Source organism: Anguilla rostrata, chromosome 1 (genome assembly GCF_018555375.3).
Source record: "Anguilla rostrata isolate EN2019 chromosome 1, ASM1855537v3, whole genome shotgun sequence".
Taxonomy (NCBI): Eukaryota; Metazoa; Chordata; class Actinopteri; order Anguilliformes; family Anguillidae; genus Anguilla; species Anguilla rostrata.
This window is the reverse complement of record NC_057933.1, coordinates 52,058,283-52,074,304: the sequence shown is the minus strand read 5'-3', so window position 1 is coordinate 52,074,304 and position 16,022 is coordinate 52,058,283. Positions and strand designations below refer to the sequence as shown.

Sequence of the window (16,022 nt, the reverse complement as noted above, 5' to 3'; positions counted from 1 at the left end):
AGATTAACGCGGGGCCTAAAATTACGACGCGCTGTCACACGGCTTCTCACCTCTTCGATCATACCTTTGCACATACACAAATCCAGCCATCTATTTCCCCAGAGTTAAATTACCTCACACGTTATGAACCAGCTTCTTTCATGGGAGAAAGAAGAAAACTCACCAATTTCTGCTCAAATGTTTCTCAGGTACATTAGGTGAGATTGTGTACCAAGGTATCTATTGAGCAAACCATCTGTCATCCAGTTTAGTTTACCAGCACGTTCTATTCCCTCAAGGTTTTCAGTACCTCTCTCAGAGAGAGTGAGAGAGTGAGAGAGAAAGAGAGAGAGCGAGAGAGAGAGGCAGAGTGGGGGAGAGAGAGAATGAGAGAGAGAGAGAGAGAGAGAGAGATGGATTTAGGGGCTTGGCCTCACAGTTTTCTCCCACAGTTGTTGTGGAAAAGAAACAGCCTGGAGCTATGTTTCTTTTTTTTTTTAAAGGAATATCTTGATGTAGGTCTGATTGATATTCAGCACAATTGTAAATGATGGCACTGCCCTACTTCCTGACCCTTTTAGGGAATTCCAGTTGGGTCCCAGCCCTCATTTATGTTCACATTAGGCTCCAGTATCAAATAGAAGCGGCAGTATTGTGATATTATGCAACAGCGCACACTACATAACCACCAAACCCAGCAGGTGGATGCTCCTAAAACAGCAGGTAACTGCTCTCCATCCCATCAAACAGTTCATTGTGAAAGTTCAAGAGGAAGGCAAATACCTTACTCCACAACCCTCATGCAAATAATTGCTAAATTAATCTTGAATCTCACAGAATGCCTCAATTTATCATGTGGTCCCCAATAAGCGTTATGGTATTATATTCTTTTGTGTGGTATATTTAGACTTATACCACCCAAAAGAACATAATAACTTCACAGAACTACAGAGACATGTGGAATTACAATATTTATTACGGAAGGAAGGGTGGGAATATTTTGGTGGCAGCTATTATGAATGTAGCTTAAAGCAATCTTCAGAGCACAATGTGATGTCTTAAGTGGCTAAGATGGCACACACATTTAAGAAACATACTCTGTTCTCAGAGGCTTCTGAGCCACGTGCTGTGGGGTGGAATGGTTCTGACCACACCGGCACGAATGTGACTACAACTCCCACAGGCTGTAACAGCGTGTACTGGTCTGTAGAATCACTGAGGCTGGGAGGCTTACACTCAGTAGGGTATAAGCCCACACCTCATTGCTCACAGGCAAATCCTCTACTTAGCCACACACCTGTGATCTGCCTGCGTCAGCTGCGTCAGCTGTGCAGTCCACCTGCACCGTAACCGTGGCAGCCCATCTGGCGAGTTGTAGAATGGAAGGAAACAGGAAAAAGGCTCCATGGAGTCCAGAGGATGTTCATGTTAGTATCCGGCACCCCCAAGATGGTGAAGGGTATTGAAGTGATGGGAAGGCCTTTCAATTGAGCATTCAAACTGAGAAATAAACACATTAATAGTTCAGTTTGGGGGACAGTGTGGAGAGGTGGTCAGAGAACTAGATGTAAAAAAGGACAAAGGTAGCTAACATTACTCATGTCAGCAAGGGCATGGACTGCACCATGTATTGTAATGATGCCGTACATAAGTCTTGTTTATTGATCTGTGTATGATTGTTTTGATATTATAAAACTAAGAGCTGAGTAAATGTAATATGGTTCTATGATAGCTAATGATAATTGTTGATAATGTGGCCACATTATCTAATAAATTATTTAAAAAATTGCATCTCAGTGATGCTGTCATTTGCATAGTGATGTAAGGGGCTACGCAAATAAATAATGCAATAACAATTTATGTGATCACAGCTGTTTGTTCTGTCTGTAAAGGCATGTATATATTTAAATAACGTGTAATGTGAATTGAGCACATCCAGTGTTATGGAAAGGCATGGTTGTAGTAACTGCGATGGTAATGATCTTAAAGGCATGCATTTGTATGGAGAGCTTATTTGTGATACTGGCAGAAGTCTCGATGGTGAGAGAAATGAAAAGATGTAAGAGGGGCTCATGTGTTGCCCACAGCACTCTCCGCACCTCGGTCGCTCCTTGTATGACCTTTGCCGCGGGTGTGTGTGTTTTGAATCCCTTTGAACGTGTTCCGTTAGAACTCCTCTTCTGCTGTCTGCTTCACAACAGAGAAACTACAACTATACTGCCCCTGGTTTGTTTTGTTTTTTAAACCCCCCCCCTTCATATTCTGTATATTTATTTTTGATCAATATTGGTTATGCACGCTTGTAAAAACCAGATTTGTGGAAAGAAAAGAGACTGTAGAGTTTGAACTTGCAACACTAAAGATATAAGCAGCTAAGATGCTTTCTAAATGCATCCCTTTGGGAATTGTTGCTTACTGTCATAGTACAGTATTCTTACAGTTAGGCTTGCCAGGATTGGATTCCTAGTTTCCATTTCCACACTTTATAATATTGGCATTCATTCTCAGCGTCTGTTTTTAATGTTCTTTATGCCATCATGTAACAAGACCCTGAGGAATAGAAATGCGAATGTGGGCACACAATGTAAAAGTCAATTTTGAGCTAAATAAAATATTGTGATTGGAAATATTTCACGATATCTTTGTATTTGCAATTTAATCATTTAAAAAAACAATGCAAATTACCTTTAGCATTTGAACCCTTGTGATGACTCCTTGTGTCATTCTGTCCAGGAACCACTTTCAGAACAAAAGCCATAATTAATTGTTTATGGAATCTGTAGACCGCATACCTTAGCCCATTCATTGAAAAACATCTACACATTTACTGACATTCTGTATTAGCATGTTGCCATGACATTGTCATTCAGTTTCCATTCTGTGTCCTTTCAATATCCAGAGAACTCTTTGTGGTATAAAAAAACCTCTTTTTTTCCTGTCGTAATACACTTGGATGTACGATAAATGACAGAAGGTGTAAAATGTAACAAGCTTTGAAGCTTCCTGGTGGGTAAAGGAAATGAATGATGGCGTGATTTCCAGATTTAGATATGAGGTGTGAAAAAGTGTGGCCATATCATGCTTAAACACTGAGATTATCAGGAATGTTCATTAAATTGCTTTGTTGTTTCAAGAAAAATAAATAAATAAATATAGAAAACTTTGTGTTCATAAGTCTTTATTGTTCTCGGCTGTCATCTTTTCAAGGAATGATTTGTAAAAATATAAGATGGGTTTTACCATGGACAGGAGGGACACCAAACCAGTGTTGTGTCGGAAATCCATCCAATGGAAACTGAGCATGTAAATGACAGTGTATGATAAAAGACATAACTTGGAACCTTGTTCAGTGCCCCGTGAAAAAGCATTGCATCCTTCCCTGCCACGGAAGAAGCACTAGTCATTTAGTCATTATCTTTAGAGCGCACAGAAACGTGATAAACGTTAATTTATTTAGAACCTTTATCAAGTTAGTGCTATTTCAAATTGCTTATTATCTCGAAAACCTACAATCAGTAGCACACAATTCACATTCACACACACCAGATAAACGGGAACTCTCAGACCAGACGTGGACAGGTTTAGAGCTTGAACAAAAATGACAGTGCCCATGCTCCTTCATACTTAGAGGAACACAAATCTTTTTAGGCTGACTGAAGAAGGCAGACCTCACAGTAAAATGTCCAGGGTTAATTCAATTATAACAGAGTACATTTGAGACCAGCAGGGAGTTGATTTAACACCAAAGATTTTACTGCACTCACACAGAGGTGGTAAACAAGACTATTGTTCCTCAGGACCACTGTAAGGACACACTGATGACTGGTTTGGTATGCATGCAGGGAATTTCAACCTGCTTTTTTCAATTTGCTAATAGAATGTTGGAAATCATGCCTTAGCAACAAACTGAAACCCTGTTAAGTGTGGGGATATGCAGTGGTTCTATTCATCACCAGCATCACTCCGTAAAACAGGGCAGAGTGACGTATTTCACCAGAGCAGTTCCTAGCAGTAAATACAGATGTCATCCATTGAATTCATTCCATCACACAAAGCAAATGTTGATTCTTTTCTATGCTGACATTAAAGTGATGAAGGTCACAGGGGTCCAAAATGCCATACAAATACTTTGTCAAGGTCTTTAGCAACAATACTGCCATGACTGCATGTCAATCACAACCTTTGGCATGTGACAGCTGCTGGTTAAACACATATAAATGCTTCACTTAACCTGCCTATCCTACACACAGACGCACACGCATGCACACACACACACACACACACACGCACATGCACACACACACATAATGTTTATTTAGCAATTGTATTGGTCAGAAATAAGAAAGACAGCACAGGAAAGGGCAGACCGAAGTGCCTAAAAACTTATACCTGCAGAATTCCAGTGCTGCTGTATGCCATCTCTGTCCATATGCTCAGTTTCTCCACATAAATCCTGTGGAAGAGGAGATAGTCGATAAATGACCAAAAAAATATATTTGAAAAGGTCCAAAACAGAATGCTTAACCATATACTGTAACAGTAAAAGAAGAGGTGCGCATGTTCCAAAAATCAAGTTTTTTTTCAAAATGATCTGAAATGGTCTGAATTCTCTGGCTCTTTGCACTGCCTGGAGATAACAGAACCATTCCTGATTTCTGCACCTCAGCCTTTATGCATTTTACATGAAACAGTTTTAAGTACAGGTAAGTTATGAGGGAGGCCTTACATCATTTATAATGGGGGATTTGGGCATCACTTGGTCATGAAATCTTTAGCAAAACTGAGAGAGGTACACCACTTTTCATGGAATATGACTTTAGATTTTATTTGGTCCTTCTTCGGGGGTTGTTGGAATGAATGATTGTGAGTATGTACATATAAAATGTATGTCTACTGGTTTTTAATTTTGGAATCTGCATGAATTTTAAGTTTGTTAAGCTTGCTCCATCACTAGGTGTCCTTCTCTCTCTTCCCATGATTGTGTAAGTACAGCATGATATCCAAAAAAATGTGTAACTGCATATTTCATATGAGCGAGTCATCTTTGTCAGTACAAAACCGTCATATCTAGCATCTACAGACACACGTATTATGTACAGTTACAGTAAGCAAATATTAAAAATGATTATGTAATCATTTAAATATGGGTTTTCATTGCTATTTAGAGCACAGGACTTCAGAAACAACTTATTCTTCTCTCCAGCAGGCATGACGTTCACGCTTCATTACCAACATGTCCCTAATTGACATTTGTCGATATCTACATCTGGCAGTGAACGTTGCTTTTTTCAATGTGCTGTTTCATCATCGTTTTTCCACTTCTGACAGAAAAGCTGTGTCTGACATCTCCGTGTATGTTCAGTACACAGTAACTGAGAAACTCACAGACGATCAGTGGGACATTAGCCATCCTAGATCTATGAGGAATTTATTTATTTATTTATTTATTTATTCATTCATTCATTCATTTATTGATAGAGAGCATTTGAGTGACAGCCCAGCTTGCATAACTACCAGGCAGCATTAATCTCAGATTCGCTGCTCACAAACCATGAAACAACAACGTTCAGTTCGACATTCACATTCATAATTTGAATCCTCTGCCAGAGATAACAATGACATATGTTCCAGAATTCAAAGCTCTCTATCATTACATGGTGAAAGTGGAATGCAACAGAAAGCAATCTCTGTGTTGCCACCAAATGCTGCCTTCTAAAAGTCTCTCTGAATGAGTACATGCAGTACATGTAGGATGTTGTTGCTCACATTGTGGATAGAGAACCCAGCATAGAAACAATAGCATCTCATCACTAGAAAAAACTGTAATACCAAGGTATTAGCCCTGGAACAACACAGAGACAATATCCTTACACAAACAAGCATATCAGTATTATGGCCGTGGGTGTAGAATAATCTGTCCTGCTATACATCTAATGTCTATTGTCTTTGGTAGCCAGGGCACACCTGCTAATACAAGGCAATGCATAGATTCTTTCACTAACATACGTTTCGTAAATGATTCAGCTAATCCTAAACAGAGAGACAGTGAGAGAGAGAAAGAGATGTAGGGCGGGAGGCAGATTCAGGCTTCAGTGCCTCCTTCCCAGCATCTTCGCCTGCATGATTTCATCTGTGAACCATGATAAACTTCCTTAATGAAATACGTAATTAACATATTATAATTGCGGTACAGATGATTTTGACAGAGATCACTCTCCATATCTAATACTATGCTAATTTAATCTGTTCCCCTCTCCCCGACATGACCTTTCGTGATTGAGTTTCATGGCAGAATTCTTCCTGCCGAGTTTTTTCCCAGCTGCCCCCCCACACCCCCTCCCCCCTCCCCCCGTTACGGACGTGATGTGACGAATGGGTCAGTCCTCAGAGCCACAGAACCTCCGCGGATGTGGCCGTCACTGTTTCGCAGGCAGATGTGCGCAGATGTGCACAGAAGACTCTGGTGGCTGACAGAGGTGGCGGCAGCCTTATTTTCCACCATTCCCCACATGAGAAGAGAGTAATAAAGAGAGACAACAAGCAGGAAATAACACCACAGTGTTTCAGTGACTGATATCTACATCTATCTAAAACTGGTCAAGTGGAGTCTTGATCCTGGGCTCTCAGTAGGGGGATTGCAGTTCCCTTGTGGGGATGGGGGGGTTGGGCGATTCCGCCAATTTTTTGACTACAGCTGCCATCTGAGCCGTCCCCTAGCGGAGCGCGCCCCACGGTGGGATAAATGTGGCGGATCCCAGGCCCTTTGGGGGTGCTCTCCGCAGCTCGTGCGGCAGGACCCCCTCTGTTCCGTTCGGCGGTTTGGGGACGGAGCGGCACCTCGTTTAACGGGCGAGGGACCCCCGCTGCGCCGCGCGCGACTCTGAGGGAGCCGCCCACAGCGCTGCGCGGCGCCGTGTCACACAGGTCTGCGAATCCCGAGACGAAAGGAGCTCAAGGAGCGTTAAACCCCCACGACTCCCTCGGGGAGTCGAATCCCAGCTCTTTAAAAGCCTCATATGCTCCATATTCCTGGAGGAATAAACAGGTGTGTGGTGTGCATCAGTCTACATGAGGATGATGCTCAGTCCCAAAGTAAATGTTTTACTTAACGATATAGAACCAAAGCGAAAACTTAATGAAAAGTGAGGCCGCGGGTTGCTGAGTGCCTCACTCAGTGAAGGTGCTCGCCACATGCCCAGTGTGGACCCTGTAGACTAGACAGCTGTCGTGGGTTTGAGTCAGGGCTGTGCAATGGGCCTCAGAAGTGGTGTCGTCATTCCGTTTGAGTTTGTTAGCATTCTCCGGATCAAAAAATAGACAGCCTATGGGAGAAATGAATGCTGTTTTCCTAATTCCTACGACTGACTGTGACAGATACAGTTAAGTGAAACTCCCATGCATTGCCTCCATAGAGAAAGTATCTTTTGATCTGGATATCCATAAATGGGCAAAGGTTTTACGCCCATAGGCTGCCTGACTGGGAGTATATCATAGCAGGACTCAACTGTCTTTGTCCAATGTTGGTCAGGGTGCGTTAACAGCTACATATTTGCACTTCCTAGTAGAATGCTAGGTGCTCAAAGGCTACTAGCTGTTGTCAGTGAACAACAAACCTATGCTTCTAGCTCTCCTGTGGTCTAAAGCATGGGAATTAGTCACTGGCTGTTACTGGCAAGGCACATACAGTACAGCAGAGGAGTACATGTGTTTCAACACAAGCACAGGTGCGCTTCAGTGACCCGAGAGGCACAATTAGTTCACCAGGAAACGCTCACATTTCATTGTATATCACTTGGAAGCTTGAAGTACGTATTTAAGAATAATATTTGTGATGTACTTACTGCTGACAAGCAGTTTTAGATAATTTATGTATGAACGGTAAACAATGAACTTTTGTTTTGTGATTTAAAGCATTGATTTACTAATACTGAGTACAATGTGAAATGTGTTATTTTCCCCTTTAAAAATAAAAAGTGTGAATTACAGAAATACTTGATTGGAAAACTTTCAAAATCATATTTCAAATTGGGTGCATTGTGCATAATTTGTGATCTGTCCAACCCAGTGTTTGGTGGGATACTTAGACAATGTAATCCAGCAATGATTACAAATGATAAGTAAAATGCATTTAGTAACATAATCTATTGGATTTTACGAAAGGTGGAATCTAATGGGATTACTTTTTTAATGTTTTTATTTAGTCTTCTATGGCACCCAAAACCAGCATGAGTACAGTGCGCAAAAATTTGCACCCTGTAAAAATAACAAGATTGAAAGTCTATACCAGCTCTGGCAGGTGTCCCAGTGCATGTAAAATTGAATTAAAGACTTGGCACTATAACACCTAAGGTTAAAATCATCTTTCGTCACCCTTAACTGTGCCAAAAAAATACAAAAATCTCAAACAGCTTGAAGTGAACTGGACTGAAGTTATTTATATTTTTTCTATGACAAATCGACAATATCTCTTTGCACAAGGCTTCAGTTCTGAAGAGCGATAGGTTACAGAATAGTCCCCAGCTAATAAGTGGGCTGGCAGAAAACAGATATGAATAGCTTGCTAACGCATTTACCCAGCTTATAGCTTGTTCTCTCGTAATGTAAGTGGATTGCACTGTACGCCATGTGTGAAAAGAGGCATTAATGCGGCCGCGGCATTAATGCGGCCGCATGACTTTGTGATTTCCTTGTCTCCATGCGCACGTTTGCCCCTTTCCCCTTTCCTCCAACAATTATAAACAAACAGCTGAAATCACGATTCTACCTAGAGAAAAAGAAGGGGGTGCACGTATGAATACCTAGGTGATGCCACTGCATTACCCAAGGGCCCACAGCACTGGGTGGGGAGAAAGGAATGGCGCTGTTCACCCCTCTGTGGCACATACCTCCCTCAGATGTTCATTCCTTCAGCTGCTTGATTTGCTATCATATCACATCAGGGTGAGCAGAGTCACTCGGCTCTACGCGGGCCAGACCTCAGCCCCGCCCCCCACGCGCATCCTGCCCCCTGCAGTAACGTGCGGCTCGGCGCGCCTTAAAGATCGAGTAACGAGGTGGGGGAAGCAGAGGATAAGTAATCCGCAACAGCTGAATGCCGACGGAAGATTCGATGAGTGACAGGGCGCATGCCACCGAGTAATGAGAGAGCGGACGTCAAGGTCCCATCGTCCTTCCCGCCGAGATCCGCGCCGCCCGGAGGTGGCGGCCCAAGAACAGGAAGTTTGACTTTCTTCAGCCTCAGAAAGCAACAATGGCCAAAGCCTACCTGTAAGCACTCGGAGAAAAGCCCGCGTCTGTAGACTGCAGCACACATCAGACGGCTATCTCCAGCGCAAAGCAACTTGTCAAATCTCCAGCTACCCAAGAACAGCAATCCCGCAATTATTTTTCATGTTTAATACAACTACATGTAATTAGATGCAGAGCCATTTTTTATAGCTATTTTCTTGCCATTTATCACAACGAAGCAGTGGAATTACCTCTCCTTTCTAGTGTGTGAGAAGTTCTGAAGCTAAAACAAAACTATCCCAGTGCTGAAACAGAAATATTCTCCATTTAAGTGAATCAAATGATTCACTGTTTTTGAGATATTGGCATCATTAAGAACAGGCAGCAGTCGACGGCTGCCACAGCACCTCAGAAATGTTATCCAGCACGCCCTCCATGACAAGTCCAAAAAGACAGAGCATACCAAAAACCAGACATATTCTCCCACCTGTGGTGGATCATAAAAGATAAAATGACATCAAAATTATCCTTCTACTGTGGCGTTGAAAATGTGTATCCTGACATTTTGTTTTTTCACATGATTTTGCAGTATCTTTATCAATTTGCTGATCACTGTAATCTCCTATAAGATTGGCTTGTGTCTTAGATATATCAGTTGAATTAGGGATTTGCTTATTTGCACAGAAGGCTTCAGTAGCAAGCTTGCAACAAATGTGCACCAAATATGTCGATAGATATCTTGCATTTTTAAAATAAATTCATAAATTCATTAACAAAAGAATAAAATTAAATGAAATCAACTACATTCCTAATTCTTACAAGCAGAACCTATGAAGGTAAATCTGTGTGGTGGGTGAACCTATTGGAAAATCTATATATGGTAAATATACTGAGTATGTATTTTAAATTATATGAATGCTATGGATATTCATTTTTGAATATAAATCAGAATATATCCAATGCTGTACTTTTACGTAAATCACAAAAGTACTTTTCTGAGAAACGCAGAGAAATGGATTCAACACCCTTCCTTAATTTTAACTAATGATTAGAAAGATTTACTAAAGATTTATTGCTATTAAATTCTATTTATTTTTTCTTTACAAACAGTGGTGAAAAACAGGAAAGAAAAAAGCAAAGGATAAATGTTGATTAAATGTAGGGGGAGATCCTAAGAGGGAGTAAATGTTGCTGTGGCTTGGGGTGGGAGGTAGCTGGTCGTGTGTTCAGTTCAGCCAGCTTGATCACAGTTATAACCTGATAGACAAAGTGAGAGATACTGAAGGGAGAGAAAGGGAGGTAGAGAGAAAGAAAGAGAGAGAGAGAGAGAGAGAGAAGGAGCAAGTGAGCCTGATATGGTACAGATGTTGAATACCACAGGAAGGGAAAAGACAGAGCGACAGACGGATAACCCTCATTTCATGTCGGTTGTTATTTACATAAGTATCGCATTGTAGAAACAGCTGTTTGGTCGGGGGCTCAGCACTTTTTTTGGGGGGGGGGGCGGGGGGGGGGTTATCTATGAAAAATAAATTGCATTGTGTTGATGAGCCCATCTGCATTATTTATTTCTTGCCTGACTTTTTTTGAAGATTTATTGAGTTGAGCTGTTTAGAAATGGGGACAGAGAACGAGGAAAACAAAGAAACGTGCAACTGCACACCGTTTCCAAACGCTCCCAAGTGAGTTTTTATTACAGGAAACAAATGAAAATGTTTCCATTTGTTTCCTGCAAGAAAACTCATTCGGGAGTATTCAAACAGCACACAGGGGTATCTGTGTTTTTTACTTTTCGACAATAACCATTTCTTCATTATCCAGAGACATTCTTCGGAGTTCACTCAAATGTTTTGGCTTCTGCCAACTGCAAGGTTTTGTTTCTTGGATGGTGCTGCTGTTGGTTCTGGGGTGACCTGTGTTCTGACCATATAGCACTTCTAGTCCAGGCTGGGGTTGGACCACACTGAATACACAGGCTACTATCTGGCATATACATCTCATATTGAGCAAGGCAATGGCCTAATGGACCTCAGGAATGAAAGAAAGATGCTGCATGGATATGCCTCTACTGCATGAACATCCGTATCACAGGTCCAACATACTTGTAGACGAAACTGGTACCAACACACCTTTAACGATCTCCAAAAGACAATTAATCTTATTGTATATCCAAAAAAGTTTTTTTGGTTGTTTTTTGGTTGATATTTGTTAAAGCCTCATTTACATAGGGGAGCTATAGTGATGTACTTGCATATTTGAATATGGAAACTGCATGTTATTGACAGATTGTAACTGTCCTACCCCCTCCCTTTCTCCCTCCCTTGCTCTCACTCAAATTCAAATCACGTTTTCTTGGCAAGGTTATAAATGTGAGAAATGTACAGTTAAACAAAAAATATCAGCTAAAGCAATGCTGACAATATTAAACATAATATTACCCATTTTTCTTTCTGTCTCTCTCTAACGCTCTCATTTGCCACAGTTTTAATGGAAGGCCAATTGACAGTCATTGTTGGTGACAAGATGAGAATCATGCTTTGGTTTGCAGTGTAAGTGGTGAGTTTGTTAGACAAGAAGGCTGAGTCCCCTTTGACTCCATCTACTGAAGAACTCAAAGAACTGGTCTGCTCCATCTCCTCTGAATTCCGCCTCCAGTTTTTATTGGCCATTTCAGAGGAAGAGAGAAAAGAAACTTGTCAACTTACAGTGGATGCCTGAGGCGATCTGAAATATTTTCTGTCCGTGACACGCTGAGATGTTATTTTAATTCCTTGAGCCCTGACCATTGTCTTGATCAAGCCCAGTAAAAATGCCGTGGACAGGTTACCTCAAAGTCAGAAACAATGTTCTATTTCTTCCTTAGCAGACATGCTACCTGCTATAATGAGAAATCAATTTGACTTGGCAAAAGGGGTGAAGACACTCATACAGTACTTTACCTGATCATGTTATACTTTGTAATTAATATTCCTGTCGGCACCGTCAGTAATATTAATAATTACAAATAACTTCAGAAAACATTATACATTACAGAACAATTACAAAAGAATGTTCATTAAATTTATAATTTTAAGAAGTAAATGTTTAGCCCTAATTTCTAATCTGTCCCTGAAATCATGAGAAAGTGTTCTGACAACAAATAAACAACCTATTTTCCTGTAATAGGTTATATACTGTAATACAATGTGAAAATGTCTATTCTGAAGCTGGGATGAGCTTCTCTCAGACCATGGGGCACAGATATGTATTTTTTTGTCTTTATATCTGAATATAATAAAAAGGGATTTGCATGAGACATTTGTGTTGCCCTGCAGAAATCTCGATAATGTCATGAAAGCATGTGTGCAAACACACGCACACACACACAAATGAAAGCAGTGTGAAGCCTGTCGGTGAGTGCTTTGCAGAGGATGAGCCCACACCTCCCGCTTGCGTGACAAGTCGGTGTGTGGATCAGCTTGAGTGACAGGTGTACACCAATGCCACATCAGCTGCCAATATGGTATGGTAGGAAACCGCGGTAACAATGGGCCGTCTCCGGGGAGACACAACGCTCCGCTCACCTCTGTCAAACATGAAAGAAACAATTTCAGGTGCCAGAAAATGGAACTCTGATAAAAAGAAAAACATTTTGGGTTCCACGGTGCTTCAGACTGCCAGAGGCAACAGCTTTGATATAAAATGGATTCTAATCCTTGATTACACACTGCAATCTGAAACCGACAGAACACTGAAAACCACTCTCCTGGACATATAGCTTTCTTTCTTTATCTTTTTGTCCTGTACTACACTCCCCGTCGTGGTATTACTATGGTTTTTATCACAAAAATAATGTATATCCTGCATTTTCCTGAATCCCAATTCATAATCTGGACGTAGCCCACAAATTAGAGTACATATAATTATCATGCCAAGGAAACTACCTCCATCACATAGTGGGGGAAGAGGTCATTTTAGGTCAACAATTTTTGCATTTTAAGAACAATGTATTGTAATATAAACAGAGGCACATTACAGGATTGCGTAACTAATGTGTAGCTAACAAATATTAAAAGTCCTGTTGGTTAACTACGGTGAAATATAAGGCTGCAGTTACGTTATTACCGTCTGTAGCTGTGATTCAGGCTGTACACTAAATCTTAGACCTATCCCTGGGGTGCGGGGAGATTGTGACCTGGCCACTATCATGGGCGTAACAAGTGGATCTTTGTGTTGTTTTGTTTTTTCATATGGTGTGCCCCCAGACGGATGGCACCCTAGGCGATTGCCCTTTTCGCCTATGCCTAGAGCCGGCTCTGCCCAACACATAATTTAACCTTCTGAGACCCAAGCATATTTTGGCTCATTTTCCCTCCTCTTACTTCTTAACTCTTAACTTAGTCTACATTTACCTTTTACCATCAAGCCATGGTTCAGTTTTTTTCAGAACAGTCTGAGTTAAGCAAACAAACCATCAATCAGTAATTTCAACACAATATATCCGTGTGAACTGCAATGATAATTATTGTATTTTATTATATTGTATTGTTATTATCTGACTGCTTCTACAATGCTGTCCGTCAAAGTTATTGACCAAAGGATGGAAGGAGTGCTTTTACACTTTTCAGTTTTCATTTCATGGTAAATCCCGCCCCTTTCTTTGAATATGGATAGAACAAACTCTTTAGTATTCCGTAACAATGCAACGAATGGCTCAGGAATCTTAGGTTCTAACTGCATTTTACAGATTAAAGATAGGTTCAGAAATGTTCGTATTATTGGTGATGATTAGTGTGCTTTCCAAGGCAGGGGCCCCATGCTCAGTTTCAGACAGTTTAACTGAGCATTTTCCACTAACCACAGCCAACATCACACAGAATCTCAATCAACAATGTTACACTGCGGGGCTGCAATTTACAGCTCAGGATAAAAGGCAATAGTATGTTTCAAATGTGGAAGCATTCCAATGGAAATGTGTAATTGCATCAACTTACACTAGAGCATGTGGAACATTGTAAACGGTTGCGCTGAAATGAGCTATAAGTGTGGAATACTGTAAACATTTGCACTGAAATTAGCTATGAAGTATGCACCCTTTAAGTGATAATACTGGTTTTGTCACAATGTGTAATATCAGTTATACAGTATGCACTTATTTACCTAAAGTTCAAACGTAAATGGGCTTCCATGTGTTGGCGATGTAAAAAAAAAAAGGAAACAATGCCTGGATTCAATCAACATTTAATCTTAACTTTGATTCACAAACAACTGCATATGTTCACATTTTCTTCAGAAAAGCAGTATTGCTATTTCTCTTTTTTTGTGAAAGTGTTTTTGTCAAGAAAAACTCAAACGCTTTGATCATGAGTCTAAGTTAAGGAAAAATGTTGATTGAACTGTGACCACTATTTTTCCAGAAGCAAAATAATTCAGATTTACTGTCATGCAGTGTCATGCGCACATGCTCTGAAAGGAAGCAGGGCTAAGGTCATGTGATGTAATAGTCTCAGCTAAGAGCAGCGATGGCCTCGGCCTGCCCAGGCACATGCCCTGGGCCCACACATACCCAAGCCCCAGCCCGAACCGCGTGGGTTTAAAGGATTTATTGATTATGAATGCTGTTATAAATAAAACTTCAAGTAAGCATCAGCTTGTGCAGAGATAGTGGATGATGGCTCTATATGAGCATTTATTAATATGTGAGTTTGTGTACTGTTACATATGTCTGCAAAGATGTGTGTATGTGTGTGTGTACTGTACACAGTAGATACTGTATATTTATATAATTAACAACAATACTATACGAATAATATTACTAATAATACTAATTTATAATCATACTAATAATACTAATTAATAAATTACAAATGAACAAACTCTTGTTAGGGTCCTACCATGAAACCCCTCTACTCTTAAAAAAAAACCTAACATGTAATAAAATATGTCTAAACAGGCCACAACTTTAGTAACACTCCAAAGTGCACAAAAGTCAAGCTATACAAAGACCATAGAACAAAAACATTTGTGGACATATATTTCAAATCGCAATTAATTTTAATCAATGAAAACCACCACGTTCTAAATCCTTATATCCTGTTTGTGTTAGCTCTGTGAGCACATCTCTGGGGGTTGTTCGGTTTGCTTTCTCTTGGTGTGGTGTGGTGCTGGGGTCTTATCAGCAATGTACTCCCAGCATGAGGCAGCTGTGGATGTGCAGACAGGACTGAGGGGCTCTGTTTCCAGGGGAAATGATTGACAAGGCCTGGCCTGAGCACTGCTGACTGGACAGCGGGGTGGAGCAAACGTGCAACTTTGCCCCATCTCACAAAATGATTGACTTACTGTATATTAACCTTCATCAATCATAAATCTTCTTTGGTCAAATTTTAAAAGACAAGTTAAGAAAATTTAAAATGCGGTGGACAAACAAAGATATTTCAGACTGAGCTAATGTCAAAGGGAAATCAGTTACAGGTAATTTTCTCAGTGATATCAGGAAGCATATTTTGATGGAGAGGGTTGTCATTGTGTGGACCGGGTTGCCAGGTCATGCTGCAGAAGCAGAGGTCCTTGCAGTGTTCAAGACTAGGCCTGACACTGCAGAACACACCCTGTACAGCAGGCAACAATGATGATTCTAGATGTGGTGAATGGTGTGTTCATCATCAGCGCCTTTAATTTGCTTCTTATGCTCTTACAAAGACTTTACTTACAAACAGTAACCAGGAAAAGGTAAATGCATGATAGTGCTAATTAATTTAGATTTCATGGCTGTGTTCTTGTAAATGATCATTAATAATACATATGAATAACTATTTTTTTGGGAAATAAGAAGA

At 40.6% G+C, this 16,022-nt stretch overlaps 1 long non-coding RNA gene across 1 annotated transcript in view; it reads right to left on the bottom strand.

The window, feature by feature from the left end:
* Positions 1-398: 398 nt before the first annotated feature.
* Positions 399-16,022, bottom strand: part of LOC135258263 (uncharacterized) — a 23,072-nt gene continuing 7,448 nt past the window's right edge. Inside the window, exons 2-4 of the long non-coding RNA XR_010330931.1 lie at positions 4,369-4,432; positions 2,665-2,718; positions 399-1,479 (exon numbers count right to left, since the gene is read on the bottom strand). This is a non-coding gene — a long non-coding RNA (uncharacterized LOC135258263). The remainder of the gene's footprint in view (positions 1,480-2,664; positions 2,719-4,368; positions 4,433-16,022) is intronic.